The following is a 25,426-nucleotide window of genomic DNA, read 5'->3' as shown; positions in this document are numbered from 1 at the left end:
TAGCCCCTCCACTCAAGTCAGAGGAATTATTTTACCATCCATTCCCAGACCATACCGATGTGCAGCCATTCTTGACATCGGATGAGGAAGAAGAGGTAACAATGGCCGCCACCCAGCGGTCTCACAACAGTACCCAGATCAGCCCAAGGAGGGTGGTCCCCGCAATTGCTGCCTATTCCGAGATCTCAAATGTCAGTGGTGGTGAAGGAGACAATGATGACGTGTCAATGGACATCACGTGGGTGTCCACAAGAGAGGAAATGGAGGGGAGTTCAGAGGGAAAGACGGAGCAGCAGAGAGGAAGGAAAAGGAGGAGAAGCAGGCAGAGCTCGCAGGGCACAGGAGGCAAAAAGCAGAATGCAAATGTATTTGGAGCGAGCCATCCATCATGCATGGTCACTTTTGGCACTCCCAGGATGCCAGCACATAGCTCCGCAATGTGGACTTTTTTTTAACATGTCAGCTGCTGACAATAGTGTTGCCATCTGCAGCCTGCGCTGTCAACACATAAGTCACAGTAAGACCAACACTCAACTAGGGACGACCGCCTTAAGAAGGCACCTAGCCTCCCATCATCGAGCCCAGTGGGAGCAATGATGTCAGAACCCACAAAGCCACACTCCCGGCGCTCTACGTCCTGCCTCTTCTCCTTCTCCTCTCTCTTCCCATTTGTCCTCCACTCCACCTTCCACCGTGCCGTAGTCACATTCAACTGGCAGAAGGCAGGCTTCCGTGGCCCAAATGTTCGAGTGTAAAAAGTTGACAACGCCGGATAACCCTCTTGCCTAACAGCTGACCACTGGCTTGTCGGAACTGATAACCCTCCATCTACTGCCATATAAACTGGTGGACAAATTTAGAAAATTAGTGGCTATTGGCACACCACAATGGAAGGTACCCGGAAGGATATATTTCTCCCAGAAGGGCATCCTGAGCTATATGGCCAGAATCAGCGGCAAGTGAATATATCTCTGGCACACAGTGTCGGTGCCAAGATACATCTGACCACAGACACGTGGTCTAGCAAACATGGGCAGGAAAGGTACATAACTTTTACTGCAGACTGGGTAAACCTTCTGACTGCCGTCAAGCATGTAATCCGTGGCTCCCGTGTGGATTTGGTGTTACTGCTAAGTATTGCATGCAGGCCTGCCTCTTCTTCTAGTCCTCCTACTCCATCCTCTGTCTCCTCCTCGGCAGACTCCTCCCTTTTCCACTGCTACTGCCTCTTCCACTGTGCCCCCCAAGCTCCTCAGAACCTATTTGACGTCCCAAGTGAGACTTTGCCATGCTGTGCTGCGGCTGTTGTGCCTGGAAGCCAAGAGCCACACCGGTCCTGCACTGCTTTCAGCTCTGCGGTCACAGGCCGATCAGTGGCTAACCCTGCTCAATTTGACAGTTGGTAAAGTGATGTGCGACAACAATGTCAATCTGCTGAGTGCTCTGAAACAGGGCAAAATGACACATTTGCCGTGCATGGCACACATCCTGAACTTAATCATGCAGTGATTCGTTGCCAAAAACCCCAGGGTCTAGGATGTCTTGCGGCAGGCCAAGAAAATCTCTGGTCATTTTAGAATATCTTACAGTGTCATGGCTCGCCTCGCTGACGTTCAGCGATGACACCATTGCCCGTCAGACATCTGATTTGTGACAGACCAACGTGCTGAACTCCACCTTGTATATGCTTCATAGGCTGCTCCAGCAATGTGCCATTATCGACTACCTGTACGAACTCTGCAGCAGGACAGGTTCTGGGGAGCTTGGTATCTTTTCACTGCATCAGTGGCTGCTCATGCAGACTTCTGCGGCTATTTGATGAGATCACCAAACTGGTCAGTCGCAGCCAGGGTGCCATCAGTGACATTGTACCTTATGCCTTCTTTATGGAGCGTGCATTGTGTTGTGTCATTGATCAAGCAGTCAAGAAGCAGGAGCTGGAAGATGAGGAAGTCGCAATGCTGAATGAATTCCCTGTGGGGGCTACTCCATCTGAGACAAGTCAGCAGGAGTCTGAAGAGGAGTGAGAGTAGGATGGTGGCTGGGGAGAGGAGGAGAAGAAGGAGCAAGAAGAGCAGGCTTTGAGGGGGACTTTAAACTTTTCAGGGATCCCTGGTGTTGTCCGTGGCTGGGGGGAGGAGACCGAGGATGACATTCTCCTGGGAGATAAGGAGCCAGGGCGCTCCACCGCTTCCAATTTAGTGCAAATGGGGGCCTTCATGCTCCAGTGTTTAAAGAGGGACCCCGTATAAAAAGCATAAAGGGCAAGGACCTGTACTGGGTGACAATGTAGTTAGACCCCTTGTACAAACACAAAATGGCGGACATGTTACCAGCAGCACAGAGGGCTGGCAGAATGCAGCATTTCCAGGCCTTGCTTCGAGAGATGCTACATTCTGCTGTTGCGGGCACTGGCAGAGGAATTTCCACCCACAGCGAAAACAGGTGCGGGTACTAATCCTACCACGCCTGCAAGAAGAGGGCGGTTTGAAGATGTGTTGGTCACTTCGGATATGAGATCATTCTTGCAGCCAACCCATCGACAGCCACCCTACAGATCCAGCCTCAGGAAACGCCTAGGTGTCCGACTACATTGGGTTAATGGCCGATGTGGACGCTCTGAGAAGAGAGGAACCCCTGGACTATTGTGCAGGCTTGACCTGTAGCCAGAGCCCTCGTCGAGTGTCCTGTCCGAATGGACGTTCACCGCAGCAGGGGAAATTGTGACTGATAAGCGCACACTTGCCTAGCTCACGACAGTGTGGACTACCTCACATTTCTAAAACTGCATGAGGCATGGATCTAGGAGGAATTCAACACCTGTGACGACCACGTGTAATTGAATTTCCTCATGCCAGCCCACACATATCCACCATCACAGAGAAGAAAGAATGGTCCTTATCTTATGTATCTACAGCGGCATAAAAGGCCTTTTCTGTCAGGTGAATGCCTAATTTTTGGGGCCTGTACTGGCCTACAGTAAAATTTGTATCCCGTGACAGCCTAATGTACCTCCAGCCACATCATCACAAGTTCTTTTCTGTCAGGTGAATATCTAATTTTTGGGCCCTGTACTGGCCAACAGTAAAATTTTTATCCAGTGACCGCCTTATGGAACTCAAGCCACAATATCACAAGTTATTTTCTGTCAGGTGAATGCCAAATTTTTAGGGCCTGTAATCCCGTGGCCTAAAGTAAAAAATTTCTAGGCTCCAGCAGGGCACATTTTTAAGAGTTTCCATTTAAGAGGCATAAAAATGGCCCCTGATTAAAATATATATTTTTGTGGGAATTTTTGCCAAGGATCCCCCTCTTGTTTGTCACTTTCGATATTGCATTTCTAGCAAGTATTTGGTGGCTGCAAATATGGCCAGAAGGTTTTTCAGGTTCGCCTGCCATTAAAGTCAATTGGGGCCCTCCGCGAACACGTGGTTCACTAACATTTGTTCGCGAATGTGTGCCTGCGAACTATCCCGGTCAATTTTTGTCCATCACTATCAGTAGAGTCGTTTCCACCCACATCCAACTTTTTTGTCCCCAATGTTTACGGCTTGACCTCATTCTTATGAACCGTTGATTTTGAAATGTTAAAGATGGAACCAGCCTGATGCTCACAGTATCCTTCTGCCAGTAAAGCTAGAATTGGATACTCACTCAGAACTTTTCTTTTCAGCTCTTTTAGCATGGTCTGTAGTTATTTTTATTTTTTATTACACTTACTATTCGGGTACTACTGGCAAGGTTTTTGACATTAAGCTGATTCTATAACAAGATAATAGTTAGGACTACAGGAGAAGTTTTTATACTATTGCTTGGTAAATAAGATTTGGTTTTGGTGATCACCTAATCAGCACCTCAGTAAGTAGAATGAGGATGGAATTCAACAATCACTGTAAAAGAATGGTTGCCATACATGTGGAGATGCTGATTTAAAACAAAATGGAATGGCTGCCATATATGTGGAGGTGCTGATTTAAAAAAAATATTGGAGTATTCTATTAATTTTTTCCATAGCTGTATTATGTGAAGCGGAGCAGAGGCTTTAGAACAGTATGACAGAGATTTATCAGTGTGATTATGGCAGTACTCTGGTGTAGGTACATTCAGAAATATGGAAAATTCCTCTACCTAATAAAAAAATTCTGAACTTCTCTCCCCATTCTATTTAATCTAGGATTTCAGACCATGGTTCTGTTGCTTCCAGAGTGTCGTACTGAATTCTTAAACATCCTATATCTAAAGCTGAACTCCGTGGCAGCATCCCAGTGCTTGAAAATTATCTTATTACTGGTTATCTCTGGATTGGGGATTTCACCTGCAGATAAGATGACCTCTGTACTTTATATGTCATCAGCTGAAAATTACATTTCCTAATGTATTTTAAGTGAGATGAAACTATGAGCTGGTAACGTATCTGGTTTTCTTCCCCTCTTAGTAGTCATATGAATGACCCCTCTGCACAAGATATACAGCACAATTTGATAAGTCTCTGGATTTTCATGAGCACAAAGAGAGAAGAATTTGCATTAATCCTTTACACAAATATCCCTGTTTAAAGCCTGAGTCTTGCAGCAGTAATGCAGCTCCATTTTAATGTCTATTTTATGAATGCAACATCCAGACTTGCTGCGATTCTACAAAACCCAATAGCACCATAGGGTGCACCAATGATAAGTTTTCTTCAGCAGAAGTGCAAGGGGTGCAAGTGTTACCCTACTTTCACACTAGCGTTAATATTTTCTAGTATTGAGATCCGTCATAGAGTCTCAATACCAGAAAAAAAAACACTTCTGTTAAGTCCCCATTCATTGTTAATGGGGACAAAACGTAACTGAACAGAACGGAATTCTCCAAATTGCATTTGGTTCCGTTCTCATACTGTCCTGGGATGCAGAGAAAGATGGATCCGTCATGACCCACAATGCAAGTCAATGGGCATGGATCCGTTTTCTCTGACACAATAGAAAATGGATCCGTTCCCCATTGACTTTCTAAGGAGTTCATGACGGATCTGTCTTGGGTATTTTGACACAGTAAAGGAAGTTGTCTGGGAAAACCGGTATTTTCCTCCCAGCGTGTGCTGCTGGGCTGATTTGCAGCCAGGTGGGGTCAAATACCGGACTGGATTTTAAGTGCCAGTTCGGGGTGTGGCAACACCTAGCTGCCTATAAGACAGTTGGGTTCAGAATAAGAAATCTCTGTGTTGGGATCTGAAGTGTAGTGTCCCACTAGGTAAATGTGGGCACTACACAAGGGTCAATATGGCCACGTTATTGGTCATTGTATTTTATATGATGTTTGTATGTGTTTTCCCTGTTATCTCCTGTATCAGGCCTGTTAGGGGTAGTTACTCCTCCTAGACAGTAGAGGGAGCTAGGGAACCCCAATTATATATAGTTAGGCCCAGACAGGAAAGAGGCAGTGCAGTATAGTAAAGGATGCTATTCAGTGCAGTCTAGCCTGCCTGAGGGTCCTGAGCAAAGAAGCTCAGAAGCTGCCAACCAGGAGAAGGGTTTACCTCCTGAGAAACAAAGTTTCCTTAAAGGTGCAGTGCAGAGCCAAGTGTATTCCCAGCTAAACAGAGAGCTGAAGGGCAGAAGGATACTTTACAGCAAGGATTTATATACCAGAGGAAGTTTTCCCTACTCAAGGATAAAGCCAGCTATAGGGCATATGGGCCTTGGAGAAAGACAGACAGGATTCTGAGGAAAAGTGCAGCATGATCTGTAAGTGTTATTCCCTCAGAGTATCTTGCAAAGACATTGTCTGCCGTTTTTATATCAAACCTGCCTGTTACAACTAGGGATGAGCGAACCCGAACTGTATAGTTCGGGTTCATACTGAATTTTGGGGTGTTCGTGACACGGACCCGAACATTTTTGTAAAAGTCCGGGTTCGGGTTCGGTGCTTTCTTGGCGCTTTTTGAAAGGCTGCAAAGCAGCCAATAAACAAGCGTCATACTACTTGCCCCAAGAGGCCATCACAGTCATGCCTACTATTGGCATGGCTGTGATTGGCCAGTGCAGCATGTGACCCAGCCTCTATTTAAGCTGGAGTCACGTAGCGCCGCACGTCACTCTGCTCTGATCAGTGTAGGGATAGGATGCAGCTGCTGCTGTTAGGGTGAGATTAGGAAGGGATTTACTCTTCCAAAACACTTAATGAAGTGATCGATTTACAGCTGTGAATCATTCAACCTCTGCTATTTAAATGCTCACTGTTTTTAGGCTGCCCAGAGCGTTTTTCTGTCACTTTTTTCTGGGGTGATTGGCGGCCGTCTTGTGGTGCGCCAGCAAAAGCTGCCACCAAGTACATTTAACCAATAGTGTTTTTTTTTTTTTTTTTTGCTATATCCTATATCAGGGGCTTGGCTGTGCTTACTATTTATTGAGGGGTGAAATACAATTGCCAAAATAGCAGTACCCCAAATCTGGTGTTTCAGCTGTGGCTAGCCAATTGTAATACTGTCTGCTGTCTGGCAAAGGATATATTTTTTTCTGGGTTGAAATACAATTCCCAAATTAGCAATTCCCTAAATCTGTGGTTTCTGCTGTATCAGGCAATGTTTAAATCTATCCATAAAAGGGTATATTACATTGAAGGTGCTGATAGGGTCATCCTCAATAACTTCACACCCTACCGTGCATTTCCAAGTCTAATTCTGTCAGTAAACGTATACCTGTCATCCAGGGCCTAAATACTAGGCCTACAATTCATAGTCAGCTAAATCTGTGGTTACTGCTGTGCCTGTATTAGTGTAATACGGTACCTAAATAGATAGCCAGATAGTGTTAGGTGCCTGTAAAAAAGGCCTGAATTTGAATTCAATACATTGGGCCAAATAATTATTTTCTTATTGTTGTGAACGGTAACAATGAGGAAAACATCTAGTAAGGGACGCGGACGCGGACATGGTCGTGGTGGTGTTAGTGGACCCTCTGGTTCTGGGAGAGGACATGGCCGTTCTGCCACAGCCACACGTCCTAGTGTACCAACTACCTCAGGTCCCAGTAGACGCCAGAATTTACAGCGATATTTGGTGGGGCCCAATGCCGTTCTAAGGATGGTAAGGCCTGAGCAGGTACAGGCATTAGTCAATTGGGTGGCCGACAGTGGATTCAGCACGTTCACATTATCTCCCACCCAGTCTTCTGCAGAAAGCTCACAGATGGCGCCTGAAAACCAAGCCCATCAGTCTGTCACATCACCCCCATGCATATCAGGGAAACTGTCTGAGCCTCAAGTTATGCAGCAGTCTCTTATGCTGTTTGAAGACTCTGCTGGCAGGGTTTCCCAAGGGCATCCACCTAGCCCTTCCCCAGCTTTGGAAGACATAGACTGCACTGACGCACAACCAATTATGTTTCCTGATGATGAGGACATGGGAATACCACCTCAGCACGTCTCTGATGATGAAACACAGGTGCCAACTGCTGCGTCTTTCTGCAGTGTGCAGACTGAACAGGAGGTCAGGGAGGAAAACTGGGTGGAAGACGATGCAGGGGACGATGAGGTCCTAGACCCCACATGGAATGAAGGTCGTGCCACTGACTTTCAGAGTTTGGAGGAAGAGGCAGTGGTGAGACCGAGCCAACAGCGTAGCAAAAGAGGGAGCAGTGGGCAAAAGCAGAACACACTCTGCCTGCTACTGACCGCCGCCATCTGGGACCGAGCACCCCAAAGGCAGCTTCAAGGAGTTCCCTGGCGTGGCAGTTCTTCAAACAATGTGCTGATGACAAGACCCGAGTGGTTTGCACGCTGTGCCATCAGAGCCTGAAGCGAGGCATTAACGTTCTGAACCTTAGCACAACCTGCATGACCAGGCACCTGCATGCAAAGCATGAACTGCAGTGGAGTAAACACCTTAAAAACAAGGAACTCACTCAGACTCCCCCTGCCTCGGCCTCTTCCTCCCCCTCTGGAGGAACGTTGGCACCTGCCGCCCAGCAAACAGAGGATGTACCACCAACACCACCACCTCTGCCACCAAGCATCTCAACCATGTCACACGGCAGCGTTCAGCTCTCCATCTCACAAACATTTGAGAGAAAGCGTAAATTCCCACCTAGCCACCCTCGATCCCTGGCCCTGAATGCCAGCATTTCTAAACTACTGGCCTATGAAATGCTGTCATTCAGGCTGGTGGACACAGACAGCTTCAAACAGCTCATGTCGCTTGCTGTCCCACAGTATGTTGTTCCCAGCCGCCACTACTTCTCCAAGAGAGCCGTGCCTTCCCTGCACAACCAAGTATCCGATAAAATCAAGTGTGCACTGCGCAACGCCATCTGTGGCAAGGTCCACCTAACCACAGATACGTGGACCAGTAAGCATGGCCAGGGACGCTATATCTCCCTAACTGCACACTGGGTAAATGTAGTGGCGGCTGGGCCCCAGGCGGAGAGCTGTTTGGCGCACGTCCTTCCGCCACAAAGGATCGCAGGGCAACATTCTTTGCCTCCTGTAGCCTCATCCTCCTACTCGGCTTCCTCCTCCTCTTCTTCCACCTGCTCATCCAGTCAGCCACACACCTTCACCACCAACTTCAGCACAGCCCGGGGTAAACGTCAGCAGGCCATTCTGAAACTCATATATTTGGGGGACAGGTCCCACACTGCACAGGAGTTGTGGCGGGGTATTGAACAACAGACTGACGAGTGGTTGCTGCCGGTGAGCCTCAAGCCCGGCCTGGTGGTGTGCGATAATGGGCGAAATCTCGTTGCAGCTCTGGGACTAGCCGGTTTGACGCACATCCCTTGCCTGGCGCATATGCTGAATTTGGTGGTGCAGAAGTTCATTCACAACTACCCCGACATGTCAGAGCTGCTGCATAAAGTGCGGGCCGTCTGTGCGCGCTTCCGGCGTTCACATCCTGCCGCTGCTTGTCTGTCTGCGCTACAGCGTAACTTCGGCCTTCCCGCTCACCACCTCATATGCGACGTGCCCACCAGGTGGAACTCCACCTTGCACATGCTGGACAGACTGTGCGAGCAGCAGCAGGCCATAGTGGAGTTTCAGCTGCAGCACGCACGGGTCAGTCGCACTGCGGAACACCACCACTTCACCACCAATGACTGGGCCTCCATGCGAGACCTGTGTGCCCTGTTGCGCTGTTTCGAGTACTCCACCAACATGGCCAGTGGCGATGACGCCGTTATCAGCGTTACAATACCACTTCTATGTCAGCGTTACAATACCACTTCTACAACGCAGCTCGGGCCCATCACTGGTGCATGGCTGGGGGGAAAAGCAGGATGATGATGATACGCCTCCCACAGAGGACAGCTTGTCCTTACCTCTGGGCAGCCTGGCACACATGAGCGACTACATGCTGCAGTGCCTGCGCAACGACAGCAGAGTTGCCCACATTTTAACGTGTGCGGACTACTGGGTTGCCACCCTGCTGGATCCCCGGTACAAAGACAATGTGCCCACCTTACTTCCTGCACTGGAGCGTGATAGAAAGATGTGCGAGTACAGGCGCACGTTGGTAGACGCGCTACTAAGAGCATTCCCAAATGTCACAGGGGAACAAGTGGAAGCCCAAGGCGAAGGCAGAGGAGGAGCAAGAGGTCGCCAACGCAGCTGTGTCACGGCCAGCTCCTCTGAGAGCAGGGTTAGCATGGCAGAGATGTGGAAAAGTTTTGTCACCACGCCACAACTAACTGCACCACCACCTGATACGGAACGTGTTAGCAGAAGGCAACATTTCACTAACATGGTGGAACAGTACGTGTGCACACCCCTCCACGTACTGACTGATGGTTCGTCCGCATTCAACTTCTGGGTCTCCAAATTGTCCACGTGGCCAGAGATAGCCTTTTATGCCTTGGAGGTGCTGGCCTGCCCGGCGGCCAGCGTTTTGTCTAAACGTGTATTCAGCACGGCACGGGGCGTCATTACAGACAAACGCAGCCGCCTGTCTACAGCCAATGTGGACAGCTGACGTTCATAAAAATGAACCAAGCATGGATCCCACAGGACCTGTCCATCCCTTGTGCAGATTAGACATTTATAACTACCTCCCCTTAACCATATATTATTGTACTCCAGGGCACTTCCTCATTCAATCCTTTTTTTATTTTCATTTTACCATTATATTGCGGGGCAACCCAAAGTTGAATGAACCTCAAAGTTGAATGCCGGGGCCTAAAGGTATCTGACAGTGGCCTGTTCCAGTGTTGGGTGACATGAAGCCAGATTCTCTGCTATGACATGAAGCCTGATTCTCTGCAATGGGACCTCTCTCCTCTGTCTGGGTGCCGGGGCCTAAATATCTGACAGTGGCCTGTTCCAGTGGTGGGTGACGTGATGCCTGATTCTCTGCTATGACATGAAGCCTGATTCTCTGCTATAACATGAAGCCTGATTCTCTGCTATGACATGAAGCCTGATTCTCTGCTATGGGACCTCTCTCCTCTGTCTGGGTGCCGGGGCCTAAATATCTGACAATGGCCTGTTGCAGTGGTGGGTGACGTGAAGCCTGATTCTCTGCTATCACTTGAAGCATGATTCTCTGCTATGACATGAAGCCTGATTCTCTGCTATGACATGAAGCCTGATTCTCTGCTATGGGACCTCTCTCCTCTGTTTGTGTGCCGGGGCCTAAAAATATCTGACAGTGGCCTGTTCCAGTGGTGGGTGAGGTGAAGCCTGATTCTCTGCTATGACATGAAGCCTGATTCTCTGTAATGGGTCCTCTCTCCTCTGTCTGGGTGCCAGGGCCTAAATATCTGACAGTGGCCTGTTCCAGTGGTGGGTGACATGAAGCCTGATTCTCTGCCATGAGACCTCTCTCCAATTGATATTGGTTAATTTTAATTTATTTTATTTTTATTTTAATTCATTTCCCTATCCACATTTGTTTGTGTGGGATTTACCTATATTTTGTTGCCTTTTGCAGCCCTCTAGCCCTTTCCTGGGCTATTTTACAGCCTTTTTAATGCCGAAAAGTTACCGAACCCGAACATTTCCGGGAAAGTTCGGCCGAACTTCTCGAAGCCGAACATCCAGGTGTTTGCTCAACTCTAGTTACAACCTGTTTACATGAGGAACTGACCAAAGACTGTAAATAGTTGAACTGTTTTCAGTAAAAGAAGTTCTGGTTCACTACAGCATTGTGTTCCTCAATTATTCCTACAATAAATTGGTGTGCCACCGTTACCGGCACTGGCGTCATGAACTTAAAGGGATCTTGCCACCGGTACATAAAAAAAAATAATAATCTGCAACATCCAGGGCACCTCACCTACCACCCGGCCTGGTCCCTATACACAGACAGTTCCCCAGAGGACCCCTGTGCCAGCCTCGCCATCACTGCTGTATGTATGCCCAGGGTATATAAAAGACTGTGAGTACTATAACCACCCTTGGTTAGTAACTACCCCTGTGACCTCACTATTCGCCTCACCCTGCAGGGCTGCGTACTGCAGAGGCTTGTGCCAGGGTGGAGGGCTGATACCCATGTGAGGGGAAACAGGCCGACTAAATCCTGCTGATGGACTTTTTGTGGCAGAGCAGCCCGCCTGGTGTGAACTGACACCAATAGTGCAAGGTGACTTTTCGCTTATTTTTGTGAACTTGCTAATGTGTGAATAAACACTGAACTTTTTGATTTAACAACTGGTTTGTGCCTCTATACTGCATCCACTTATCCTGTCTATCAGAGCAAATCCCCGCAATTGGTGGAGGATGCGGGCAATCGCAGTGAGGCTTTTTCGGGCACTGTTGTATGTCCTGGATAAAGCCTGCTAAGTTGCAACCAGCATCACGGGACAAGATGGAGGAGATGATGAAGCAGCTGGTGCAGGCCAACCTAAGGCAACAACAGGCCATGGAGCAGCAGCAGGAGACTAACAGACAACTGCTAGAGGCTAATCAGTGACAGCAAGAAACGAACCAGCAGCTTATGCAACACGTGATGGCCTTAGAGAAGACAGTAGTATCTCAGGGAGTCTACAATGCCCAGAAAGCGGTACGCACGGCAATCCCCAAGATGGCACCGATGGATGACGTCGAAACCTACCTGGCGGTGTTCGAGATGGTGGCCATGAGGGAGAGTTTACCCTGAGACCAGTGGGTAAGGTCATCGCTCCGTTCCTGGCATCTGGACCCCAACAGGTTTACTTTGATTTGCCAGACGAGCAAGTGGCAGACTACTATAAGGTCAAGAGTGAGATCCTGGCGAGACTGGGGGTAAATTTGTTGGTCCGAGCCCAGCGGGTGCATCAGTGGGAGTTTAACCTGGCTGAGTCCCACTGCCATGCTGGACCATATTGTAGCTGACAAATTCTGGAGGGCATTGCAACCACTTCTCCAGCGCTGGGTTGGCCAGACATCTCCTACCAGTGTCCTGGAGATGGTGGACCTGGTTGAACGGTATGGGGCTACTGAGGAACTCCAGGGGGGAACTGGAGAAGCAGAAAATCCCCTCCCGAGACCCAGCGGCCTGAGCTGAGAAAGACTGCACGGGATGTGCCTTTTGGGGATCGTAACCTGATAATCTGCTGGTGGTGTCATGAGCTTGGCCATATACAGGCCGACTGTCCCCACCTGGTCGAGCCCATGGACACAAAACTTTGGGTATCGACAGTCATTGTATGCCAGAAGGGTCGGTAAGTCAGACACTCCAGAGGCTCTCCATAACAAACATTTGTGCCAGGTGGCGGCTCTGCTGGATTCAGGGAGTTGGGTGACCTTTGTGAGGGCTTCCCTGGTGCGACCCATTGAGTTTGTGGGCCGGAAAGTCGGGGTGCTCAGCGTACATGGAGATTTAAAAGAGTACCCCACTGCTATGGTGTCCCTAAGCACGTAAGCCGGCAGGTGGATCCATGAGGTGGCCGTTACCACGAGCATTAAAGGGTTTCTACCACTTCAGTTTGACCAAATTAGCTTTCAGACACTAGCGATCTGCTAGTGTCTGATCTCCATAACCATGCAATTCTTAGACCTTTGTGTGGAGCCGTTTCATTAAAAAACTAACTTTTATTCCTATGCAAATGAGCCTCTAGGTGCTATGGGGGCGTCTTTTCAGCACCTAGAGGCTTGGTCTACTCACACTGTATGCCCGCCCATCTCGTCTTGAATGCCTGCCTCCATCACAGCCATCGGACAAATTCTCGCGCCTGCGCCGTTCACTTCTGTCATCGGCGCAGGCGCAGTGAGTAAATGATATGCTCCTGGTGCTGGATTCCTCACTGCGCCTGCGCCGACTACGTCACAGTGAGGAAGCCGGCATCAGGAGAGCGGCCTTCACTCACTGCGCCTGTGCCGAAGACAGAAGTGAACGGCGCAGGCGCGTGAATTTGTCCGATGGCTGTGATGGAGGCAGGCATTCAAGACGAGATGGGCGGGCATACAGTGTGAGTAGACCGAGCCTCTAGGTGCTGAAAAGACGCCCCCATAGCACCTAGAGGCTCATTTGCATAGGAATAAAAGTTAGTTTTTTAATGAAACGGCTTCACACAAAGGTCTAAGAATTGCATGGTTATGGAGATCAGAAATGAGCAGATCGCTAGTGTCTGAAAGCTAATTTGGTCAAACTGAAGTGGTAGAAACCCTTTAACAATGAATTGATATTAGGAAGAGACTTTCCGTTGTTCCCATCCCTGTGGCCGGCCGTTGTACATACTGATCCCCGAGAGATAGGGAAAGCTTCAGTAGCGAGGCCCGGCCCAGTTTAGGTGTTAGAACACAGGAAACCCGAGGGGGAGACAACCCCATGGAATTGGATAGGTAGGGAGCATAGAAAGATACAGTGATGCCCATAATTATTCATACCCCTGGCAAATTTTGACTTAAAGTCACTTTTATTTAACCAGCAAGTAATTTGTTGATGGGAAATGACATAGGTGTCTTCCAAAAGATAATAAGATGATGTACAAGCAGCATTATTGTGGGGAAAAAACATTTCTCAGCTTTTATTTACATTTGAGCAAAAAGTGTCCAGTTGGCATAAAAGAGGAGAAGCCTTCAACCCAAAGAACACCATCCCCACTGTCAAACATGGTGGTGGGAACCTAATGCTTTGGGGGTGTTTTTCAGCCAATGGACCATGGAACCTAATCACAGTAAACGGCACCATGAAAAAAGAGCAATACATGAGGATTCTCAACGACAACATAAGGCAGTCTGCAGAGAAACTTGGTCTTGGGCACCAGTGGACATTTACCAATGACTCAAAACACACAGCAAAAGTGGTAAAGAAATGGTTAGCAGACAACAACATTAATGTTTTAAAGGGGCCCAGCCAGAGTCCAGAATAAAATCCAATTGAGAATCTGTGGAGTGAGCTAAAGATCAGGGTGATGGCAAGAAGACCCTCCAACCTGAAAGCTGGAGCTTATTGCTAAAGATGAATGGGCAAAAATACCTGTGGAGACATGCAAAAAGCTGGTCTGCAATTATAGGAAGCGTTTGATTGCTGTAATAGCCAATAAAGGCTTTTCTATTGATTATTGAGAAGGGTATGAATAATTTTTGACTGGACACTTTTTGCTCAAATGTAAACAAAAGCTGAGAAATTTGTTTTTTTTCCACAATAATGCCTCTTGTACATCGTCTTATCATCTTCTAAGAGACACCTGTGTCATTTCCCGTAAAAAAAATTACTTGCTGGTTAAATAAAAGTAACTTTAAGTCAAAATTTGTCAGGGGTATTAATAATTATGGGCAGCACTGTAGCTCAGCAAGCCCAAAGTCGGACCTATAATCGAGCATCTGGGGTCCGTAACGGTAACCCGGGTGATTCGGTTTTGGTGTGGGTGCCAACCATGGACAGTAAGTTCCTGGCTAGGTGGCAGGGGCCCTACAAGGTACTCGATAAAATTGGAGATGTAAACTACAAGGTACACCAGCCAGGGAAACCCCTATTAAAAACAGCCCACAGCCAGGTTTTCTAAGGGAAGCGGTTGCCACAGTAAAAATTACTGACAGCCTCTCCTCTAAACAGGCTCAGGAGGTACAGGCCAGGGAGTTCATTAGCCGGAACACGGATGTGTTCTCGAACCTCCCTGGACGCACTTCCACAATTCGGCATGACATTGTCACTGAGCCTCAGGCAAAAGTCCGGCTAAAACCATACCGTGTATAACACAGGCAGGCCGGTTGCAGGGAAATGCGGATGCCCTGTCCCGGGTGCACTAGTGATGAGCGGGAGGTGCCATATTCGATTTCGCGATATCGATTGAATATTCGTCATTATTCTATTTATCCCGAATAATATGCGATTTAATTTTTCACGTATTGCGATTTTCTTTAAACTGTATAAGGCAACTTTCATATTGGTTGGCTAATATGTGTATTTTACGAATATTCGCTGTATTGCTATAACTTCGTTTTTTAGAATATTATGAATATTCTAAAATACAAAGTTATAGCAATATATCGAATATTAGTAAAATACACATAATTTAGCTAATATAGTGCTATAATCTTTTTTTATAGTCCAATTTTTTTGTCTCTTCTGAACTTCATTTTTGGAAAAAATTTACACTATTAAAAAAGAAAAAAAAAATACTACAGCACTATATTAGCTAAATTGCAGTCTATATGTGTAAATTACGAATATTCGCTATATTGCAATATCTTAGATTTTTCGAATATTCGAAAAAACTAAGTAATAGCAATATAGCGAATATTCGCAATATATACATATAGACTGCATTTTACCTAATATAGTGCTGTACATAAAGAGGAAAATTATAAATCAGTAATGAGAATCGTTCCTGATTTATAATTTCCCTCTTTATGTAGGATAGTTCATGTTATGCGACAAATAGGCAATTACATATGCGAGTGAATCGGGTCGCATAAGGGCTGTATGCTATTGGGTTGGGTTGGTCGAATAGACGAAGATAGAGAATATAGCGCTATATTTGACAATTCTACCAAGCCAACCGTAAGTAACTGTTTAACAGCCTTGGTAGAATTGTTGAATGTCGAATATAGCTCTATATTCTCTATCTTCGTCTATTCGGCCAAGCCAACCCAATAGCATACAGCCCTTATGCGACCCGATTCACTCGCATATGTAATTGCCTATTTGTCGCATAACATAAACTATCCTAAATAAAGAGGGAAATTCTAAATCAGTAATGAGAATCGTTACCGATTTATAATTTTCCCCTTTATGTGGCATAACCAGCCCTCCTGGTGTGAACTAACACCAATACTGCAAGGTGACTTTTTGCTTGAAAGTAACTTTTTGTTTTGTGAACTTGCTAATGTATGAATAAACACTGAACTTTTTGATTTAACAACTTGTTTGTGCCGCTATACTGCGTCCGCTTATCCTGTCTATCAGAGTGAATCCCTACAGTATGTTAAAGATAATACAACTGGATCCGTTCACAACGGATGCAGATGGTTGTATTATCAGTATCTCTAATTGGTTTCCATAACCAACAGCAGTGACCCGCAGGGGGAGAGGTGTAAGGAGGATGGGAATGATAGTAGTGGCACACACAATAGCAGTAGTGGTTTCTTCTCTTGGAGCACACCCTGGTACCCCTGATGGTGTATGGTTGGCAGGATGCAGGGTGCAAGGCAGGAGGGCAGGTGCGGGGCCAAGATATGGTCAATGACCAGGCCTATTTGGTTGCAATAAATAAAGTCTCTCTTTACTAAATAGGTAATGGTAGTAGTAGTTTGTACAGCAGTTTTGATGTGTGTTACAGAGCAGGATTCTCCCAATAGTTGTGGATAGGCAGTAGCAATGAGGATAGTTGTCCTCCCTGAGTCTCACTCTAAACACACTTTGCAATCTTCCAAATAACCACAGGCGTTCAATTCTGTTCTCATTAACTCTTTCTGCAATTCCCTGGCTGATGGATGAAGATCTTAGATTCAGATAGCCAATCTGGCCGAAAGTATTGCGGGTGCCTGAGGCAATTAATCCTTTCCACAAGCAGTAAAGTTTAATGCCATAAACGAGCATTACCTTACTGTTTTTCCAGGCATAGCCATGATGGTTCTAACCACTCTGTGAATGTCTGTTCTCTTTCTTTCGGGGGTAATCTATCAGTCACGTTTTTTGGCAGTTTTTCAGTCTCAGAAACTGTGTTTTCCAGAATTAGACATCTCTTTGGGCCTACTTGGCAGGAGGTCACACATGTAGGTCTTGCCTCTAACTCTGCTCAGCTAAGACTCTCCAGATAACCAGAGGAGACCGGAGTTTCATCCATGAAGGGTTCGTATTTTGAGCTCCATGTGTCATCCATATTCTACAGACAGCAGTAGGCTTAAAAGTGATTTCCAGAGCATCTCCTACCAATGGCCAGTGGAACCCACTGGAAGAACACAGATGCCATCCATATTGTGTCAGTGGTGTTCACAGATCCATAGACTTCAATGGGCATGTTTGGTTCACACCTCAGACCAAAGTAGTGCATGTCTCCATTGGTATTCTGTGTGAAAAAGCACAATGGATCCATGTGCTGTCTGTGGAGAACATGTGATTTACTGATGAGTGAAAGTGGTCTAATTGTGGTGGGCTACCTGGTCAAGTTCAAGGACAAGTCTAGGACATAATTACCTTCTTCTCGCCTATCTCATTTTACAATATAGTAATTCATGTCCTAATCCTGATATATTTTCTGCATGGGGGCAATTCATATTGATTCAAAAAGACTCTTCCATAATCAGCAACCAGTATCAGAAAGAGGAGTTTTCCTTACAAGATCAGCGAAGATGTCATTATCTGCTGCCTCTTGGAAGCTCTCAGACAATGGGGTCTTTTAGTTTTGTGTAGGAAATTACTGAGCAGATTTCCCTTTATATAACATTTGTAATTTAGATCTATAAACCCAGAGCAAGGTCAGGACACTATATGGCCCTATGTTACAGTTTCTTTAGTTCATGCAAGTCAGAACTTCAGGTTACTCCTATTCAGCATTACGTAAGATATGAAAGTGGACTCTCTAGTTTTATTCAATCAAGGGAGTCAGTAACCGGGAAATTTGCAGTTAAACCAGGCACAATGCATTGTAGGGCTAGCTCAGCTAAATGTTATGATACCTTTCCCTTAGCAATATGTTGTTAAAAAGTATTTTAATTCATATGCAAATGAGCACTTTAGTGCACCGAGGGTAGGGCCAAGCTTCTCTGGGCACCTTTGCTCCACCTGCTTCCTTTGCCAGTCCCTTCCTCTCTTTCCTGATTGAAAGGGTAATGTGAGACGACTTTACAGCAACCTGGTCCTGTCAATCAGGGAAAAGAGGGAAGGATAGGCAGATGAGGCAGGAGAAGCAAGGGTGCAGAGAGTGGCTACGGCCTGTCCTTAATCCACTTAACTGCTCATTTCCATCAACAACTGTAATATCTCTCGCCAAATGTAAAATAAATGTGTATGAAAAATATCAAACTGATTTGGTAATCATCTCCAAATATAATGTATGCTTATTTGAAATAAAGAACACCCGGAGGACTCATTCACCAAGATTCAACAAGAGTTATATTTAAAAAAATGAACAATGTGATTTATTTTCAGTATTCATAAAAGTTGATTACTTGCAAAAATAGGTTAGAAAAAGTCTTAGTCTATTGCCCATGAGTGAATATAAATGTCCTTAAAGTATCATTGTTGAAGGGTAGGAACTTCTCAGGCTCCATGTGTCTTCATCTGCTTTAGCAACAACAACCCCCAACAGACATGCGAGTGAGAAGACGACCCCTTGTTTGTCTCTGTCAATCATTTATACCATAGATACAGGCATGTCTTACTAATGTATGGGCTTATACATTGTCATATATGGTAGACTTCAAATATAGGTCTTGACGTCCTCATACAGACCTCTTATTGCCAAGAGTATTACTTTAGATGGTGTCAGTGTGTAGTGTAATAAATCCTTTATATTAAAATACCAATTAATATTATATCACATATTATTTAACAAACAGGTCCCTAAGTGAAGTAAAAGGTATCTTTACATAAACTAGTCCTACTTCAACAGGAGAGTAAGTTTCAATTACACTGCACCGCTGCTAAAATCTAGACCCTGTGCAAGTAATAATTGAAGAAAAAGCAGCACTCGCACAAGCACAGCAGCCTTTACAAACAGCAGATTGAAAAATTGCCATCACAACTTGGTAGGTCTCATTCGTGAGACCCCTGAACTCTGCCCCCTATTATGCTGCTGGGTTTTTCTATAAACGATAGGACACTAAACATGGTGTTTTCATCACTTCATGACCCTTGGGTCCATTCCTCACTATGCTCTTTGCCAACAATTCAATACTTCTTGAGAGATGTCAGTCTTCCCCAGGTACCCCAAGGGACAGAACAAACAAGGGCTGCCTCCCTATAACAGCCACATGGACTTCTTTCATGGTAGGTACACCCTTGAGTTAGTGTATCATGACCTGCCCTATTGACATGTCATCATGATAAAACCTCAAATTCACAATTGGTTCAAGGACTAGAAAGCAGCCCAAATCAGAAGACTGGTTACAAATGCATTGCCTATTTTCTTCTGTCTAATTATATTCAACAATGATCAACAGCTTTCACAGCAAAGAAACAGCAAGCAATGGCGAAACCATTTGAAAACGGATAGAAGAGTTAAGCGTTTTTTTCCTGCAGAAGATTTGAATATTCTCACATTAGAAGACATAAAATGGGCATTTGTTGGTTTGTTGTTTACAAAGACTTTTCTTTTCGTACATGCCAACTGTCAAGTGAGAAAAAGAAAAGAAAAAAAATCTGTTAAATGGAGTCTGCAAATTGCCCTATTCTCAACATGGAGCAAAGTGCAGGACACTGACAGTTCACCGACTGGAAATCCGAACCAAGAGGGAATTTGTACATTGTAACTCTGAATCAAGCTGTAATCAGTACGTCAAGAAAGAAAATTGTACGTCAGGGCTCTGTTCAATAGACTTTGATTGAGCCAATGTTTTCCTGTACTCTTTAATAACCATCTGGGGTACTTGTGTGAATGGGACATTATTTATCAGATTATCATTTTGGTTTAGCTAAGCCAGAAACCAACACCAATTAATGCAGTTTCATATCCAAAACACATAACTCAAAACCAGTAAGGGTGGGTTCACATCTGCGTTCTGGATTCTGTTATTTTCCGTTATAACAATTTTTTTATGGAAACCCATAACGGAATCCATAAGATGGAAGTCAAAACGGAAGCCTTTAGAGGCATTCTGTTTTGATCTGTCCTAATAGAAGCCTATGGGGAATCATAACGGATCCGTCTGGGTCCCGTTATGCAAGATGGAAAACAAAGTCCTGTCGACAGGACTTTTTTTTTCGTTCTGCATAACGGAAACCAGATGGATCCGTTATGCTTCCCCATAAGCATACGGATCCGTTATGCTTCCTCATAGACTTCCCCATAGACTTCTATTAATACGGAAAGCAAAACTGAATGCCTTTTAAAGGCTTCCGTTTTGCATTCCATCATAATACAAGTCTATGGGCAGCATAACGGATCCGTCATTCCGTCTTATGGATTCCGTTATAACCATTTTATAACTGAAAGCCATAACGGAATCCAAAACGCAGATGTGAACCCACCCTAACCAGTATAAAAATATAAATAGTGCTGGATTTTAACATACGTATGCCTACCGCTTTCAAGTTTCTAAATATTTGTTACTGTGACCAGAGATGAGCGAATTTCATATTTTGAAATTCGTTCACGCTTCGTTTGGTGGTAAAAGCAGAATTACATTATGAATTCCGTTACCACGGACCATAACGCAATCCTATGATGGAATGCATAATTGAAAAGAATGGTTCCGCATACGGTCTGCAAAAAAAACGGAAAGGACACGGAAAGAAAATGCGTTTGTGTGCGCGAGCTTTAACACAGAATAATCTTAGGGTATATTCCCACAATGTAGAAATTGCTACAATATCTTGTGCATCTCATTAGGTCTAGCAGAAATCCACGTGATTGAATAGGAAACAACTCCACCATCAGGATACATGATTAATGTCTGAAAGATGCATGTTCACGACCCCCTGCCCAGCCTGCTGCAGCGGCCGCTGGGAATGGAGAGGTGGCTGCCATATGCAGCTTTCTCATTCATTTCTATGGGATCCATGAAATCAGCTGAGCAGGTGTGTCTAATATATTAAAACCCCTTTAAGGGTCCATTCACACGTCCGTAGTGTATTGCGGATCCGCAATACACTCGGCCGGCACCCCCATAGAACTGCCTATTCTTGTCCGCAATTGCGGACAAGAATAAGACACATTCTATTTTTTTCTGGAGACGCGGACCGGAAGATCGGGGACGCGCTCCAGAAATGCGGATGCAGACAGCACACTGTGTGCTGTCCGCATCCATTCTTGCCCCCTAGAGAATGAATCGGTCCGCACCCGTTCTGCAATTTGCGGAACGGATGCGGACCCATTCTACGGATGTGTGAATGGACCCTAAATTTGTATTCTAGGATGATAATATTACTACAATCGGGATACCCTGATATCAGATACCCTGCACTTCCACTGATCAGCTAATGTGTAAAGCCCCCAAAAAACTCATCCCAACTCAAATGTACTGAACTTTGCTTGTTTTTTCACTTGTTTTAACTAATTGGTACCATAGTGGTAATGTCTAAGTAGATTTATTCATAAAGTGTAATTACACCATCATAGCTAACAACTAATTAATTCCATTTATGTGATAACATAACATAATAAAATCACTAGAATGCTATGAATAAAATACGTCAAAACGAAAAAATAAAATTACAATAAAATCGCTAAATGATCAGTAGAGATGAGCGAATTTTTCAAAAGTTCAATTCGGCTGATTCGCTTTACCCAAAAATTTGCTTTGTGACGAATTACTTCGTCACAATAAAAAAATAACAAAAATCGCTTTGTGATGAATTACTTTGTCACGAAGCACATTGTTTTGTAAGTAGTGTGGGCAATGACAGGGATCTGCAATAGCGCGGAACCCCCCCCCCCCCCTCAGATGCCGCGTTCATACATGATCGCGGAATTTGAGTGTAAAAACTGTGTGAAATTAACATAAATGTTTTTTTTTCATCAAACATCCATTTGCTCACGCCGGGCCGGCCGCCGACATCTTGCTTGAAGATCTGGTGCAAGATCTTGCGCGGCACAAGATTACGTCATCACGCCGGCCAATGTGGTGACATCATACGTCAACACGCATGGGATTTCGGCCGAGATCTTCAATCAAGATGGCGGCCCATCCCGAGCAAATGGAGGAGGCAAGAATGAACTTTTTTGTTTTTTATACTATCAGGTTAAATCGATTCGCTTACACAAAGCACGAGGAAATTCGGCTTCGAGGCAAATCGAATCTATCCTAAAATTTGGATCAAATTCCACTTCCTGGGATTCAATTCGCAAATCTTTAATGATCAGCATTCAAAATTCATTACGAGGATGTTTTGCTTGGCTTGATGCACTGACACATGCACACAGCTCGGAGCCTGTAGAGACGCTGCTGCTTAAACGCCAGTGTTAAGATAATTATTAAAACAACAGGAAGAATTCCCTGAGGCTCCAATCATTGTGAGCGGAGATAGAATACAGGTCATTTCAGAACGTGTGGTTACAGTATCAGTAATTTATCTCTCAATCAAGAATTGACAAGTAGCAACTGATGTCACATTTTCTAATTGATTTGGCTCAAAAATTAATTCACAATTGAGTCGAATGAAAAACAGATTCAATAAATTAACCAGCCTGTAAGGGTACTAGTACACGTTTACTGTAGAGATAAGCAAACCTTTTGAGATTCGGTTCAGGTTCGCCACATTTTTTTAATAGTTTGGTTTGACCCGAATTGATTCTACCTGAACCAAATTGCTCCAAATGCCCTGGAAATTGATATATAACATTCCCTAATCTCCCAAGACTTTTATTTTTTATTTTTGCTTCCCCCCCTCCCTAAGCTGTTAAATGCAATGACGGTAACAGCATGTCTGAGTGATACTGACATGCATAGCTATGGGTAAATGCATGTTTGACAGTGATAACATACAGCATGTTTAAAAACCACACCGCACCAGCACGTGTTATGCTTTCCTGTATTCCAAATTATTATTTTTAAGACACCCTGAACATGTGATCTTTATATTGCTTCTCCGATATACTACTGTGATTTAATACAGTAGTTTAAGGGAAATTCTTATTCCATAAGAATATACATACGATAGGCCTGATAGGCTTGAGCCTGCTAGAGGCCATCACCCCCAGTGAATGGCTTCCAGATCTCAGTGCAGGGAAGCTGTTCTGGCCACGGGAGCACAATGCTCCCGGTAAAAGCCGCATCAGATGAGGTTACAATTGACCCCAGTAGTCTGTCACTATTCTGCTACATTAACATGATTGGACTCTGCACACGTCACAGTGCATTCCTAGAAAACTCTCTCATAGAAGTCAATTAGGTCCCCTCCTGACCATTGTGTCAATGGCCCATGAGGCTGCCGTAAAGTTTCTTAATGCTTTTTAAATGCTGTTAAGAACAGTTCTTGCAAGTTGGCAGTCCCCCATAATAATGTTTAGGAAATGGAATAAATAAATCAGAAAATAAAAAGCGATTAAAAAACCGGATATGTGACCGCGTTACTATCTTGCTTTAATGGGCAGAAAACATCTTTTGGTGACATATTTCCTTTAAACCTGCAAAGAAGTCTGGGGATTTCCAGTTGGCCAAAAGCCAAAGTAGTTACCAACTGGCAGAGAGTATGCTGCTAGTAAGCTTGTCAGCATAGGCCCTCGATATCACATCAGCAGGAGTTCCACAGCCCTCACCCTCACCGATCAGCTGTTCTGTTGTAACTATGGTGCCAGAAGTAGGTGTCAGAACTATACATCTCCATGTATTGCTCCCAATGACATGAATAGGTGCAGCTTTGCAGTTACCAGATCTGTCCACTACACAATGAATGGAGGTATGTAGTCCTACAGCTACAATAAAACAGCTGATCGGCGGAGGTGCAGGGTGTCGGACCCCCGACAATCTCATTGATGGTGTATTCTGAAAATAAGCCGTCAGTATCAAAATTCTAGACAACAAATTTGACTAAGCCAGAGGATGTCTCTGGATGTGTCAAATAACAGAGAATGAGAAGATGTAATCAGAAATACAGGAGTCAAAACCAGAGTGCTACACTACAAGAGGCAAAAAACATACAGGAGATTTATCAAACTGGTGTAAAGTAGAACTGGCTTAGTTGCCCATAGCAACCAATCAGATTCCACCTTTCATTTTCCAAAGGAGTTTATAAAAATGAAAGGTGGAATCTGATTGGTTGCTATGGGCAACTAAGCCAGTTCCACTTTAAACCAATTTGATAAATCTCCCCAACAGTATTGCCTCTATACAAATCTTTAATCAGATCATACATGTCATGCATAGAATATAGTTTTTTTTTCTTTCTAAAAGGATGAAGGAGAATGGGTGCAGAGGAGGGCAACCAATGTAGAATGGGTGGTTTGCTTGATATTATATTCTCAACTAGTGAGATTTATCCTTTAAGCCACTTCTCCGGAGAAGCAGTTCCTGAGCCTCACAAATTGGCAGCACTGGTGCAAAAGAGCAGCGAGACAGATGTTACAGAGCCAGAGAGTCCTGGTAGAATGTGGAACTGATGAGGCAGAGTTTCTGTCACCCCGATTTTGGACCATTATGTACAGTGATTCATGACTAGTACTGCAGATATGGGGTCCAGATCACTATTTTTTAGATTCCTACTGCCCACCATTCCCCCACAGTCGGTGCTCAGAGCTCCGTTGAAATACATTGTCAGGACTTCTGTGCATGTGCACATGAGTCCTCTACATTATGTTAGCACAGCAAAGCATTCCGGACTGTGGATTTCACTGCAGCTTTGATTGCTGACATCGGATGAATTGGGGGGGCAGTAGAGAAATAAAAAATTGTGATCTGGACTCCATATATGCAGTACTACACGTGTTACTGTAGATAATAGTCCAAAATTGGAATGACAGATTTATTTCAATAGGAGTAGCGGAATTGTAGATGCAGAGTTCCTTTTTATACCTATGACTGTAATGTGTATGAAAGAGACAGCCACTACACCATGAGAAAACAAGGTTTCACAATTATTATAGAAAGGGATTCTTTACTGTAACAGCAGTGAGACTATGGAACTCTATCATAAGATATTGAAATTGCACAATGAATCAACCCTCACAATAAGAGCCTGCATGCCTTTCCTGAAAGTAAAAATATTGCAGGTTATGGGTACTAGATATAACAAAGTGGATCCACTTTGTCACTTGAACAGATTTGAGTTAGAGCTACTCCTAATGGCATTATCTAAATGGCTCCCCAGGTCTTCACCCTTTAACCCCTGTACAGGGGTCTAGACTCCACTGCAGGGGAAACTCCAGGCAGATACCTCTTGGAATAGTTTCTGTTCAAGTGACTGCTGGCCTACAGGGGTCAAAAGACGGGT

This window comes from Bufo gargarizans, chromosome 1 (genome assembly GCF_014858855.1).
Source record: "Bufo gargarizans isolate SCDJY-AF-19 chromosome 1, ASM1485885v1, whole genome shotgun sequence".
Taxonomy (NCBI): Eukaryota; Metazoa; Chordata; class Amphibia; order Anura; family Bufonidae; genus Bufo; species Bufo gargarizans.
Note: the sequence above shows the minus strand (reverse complement) of the source record.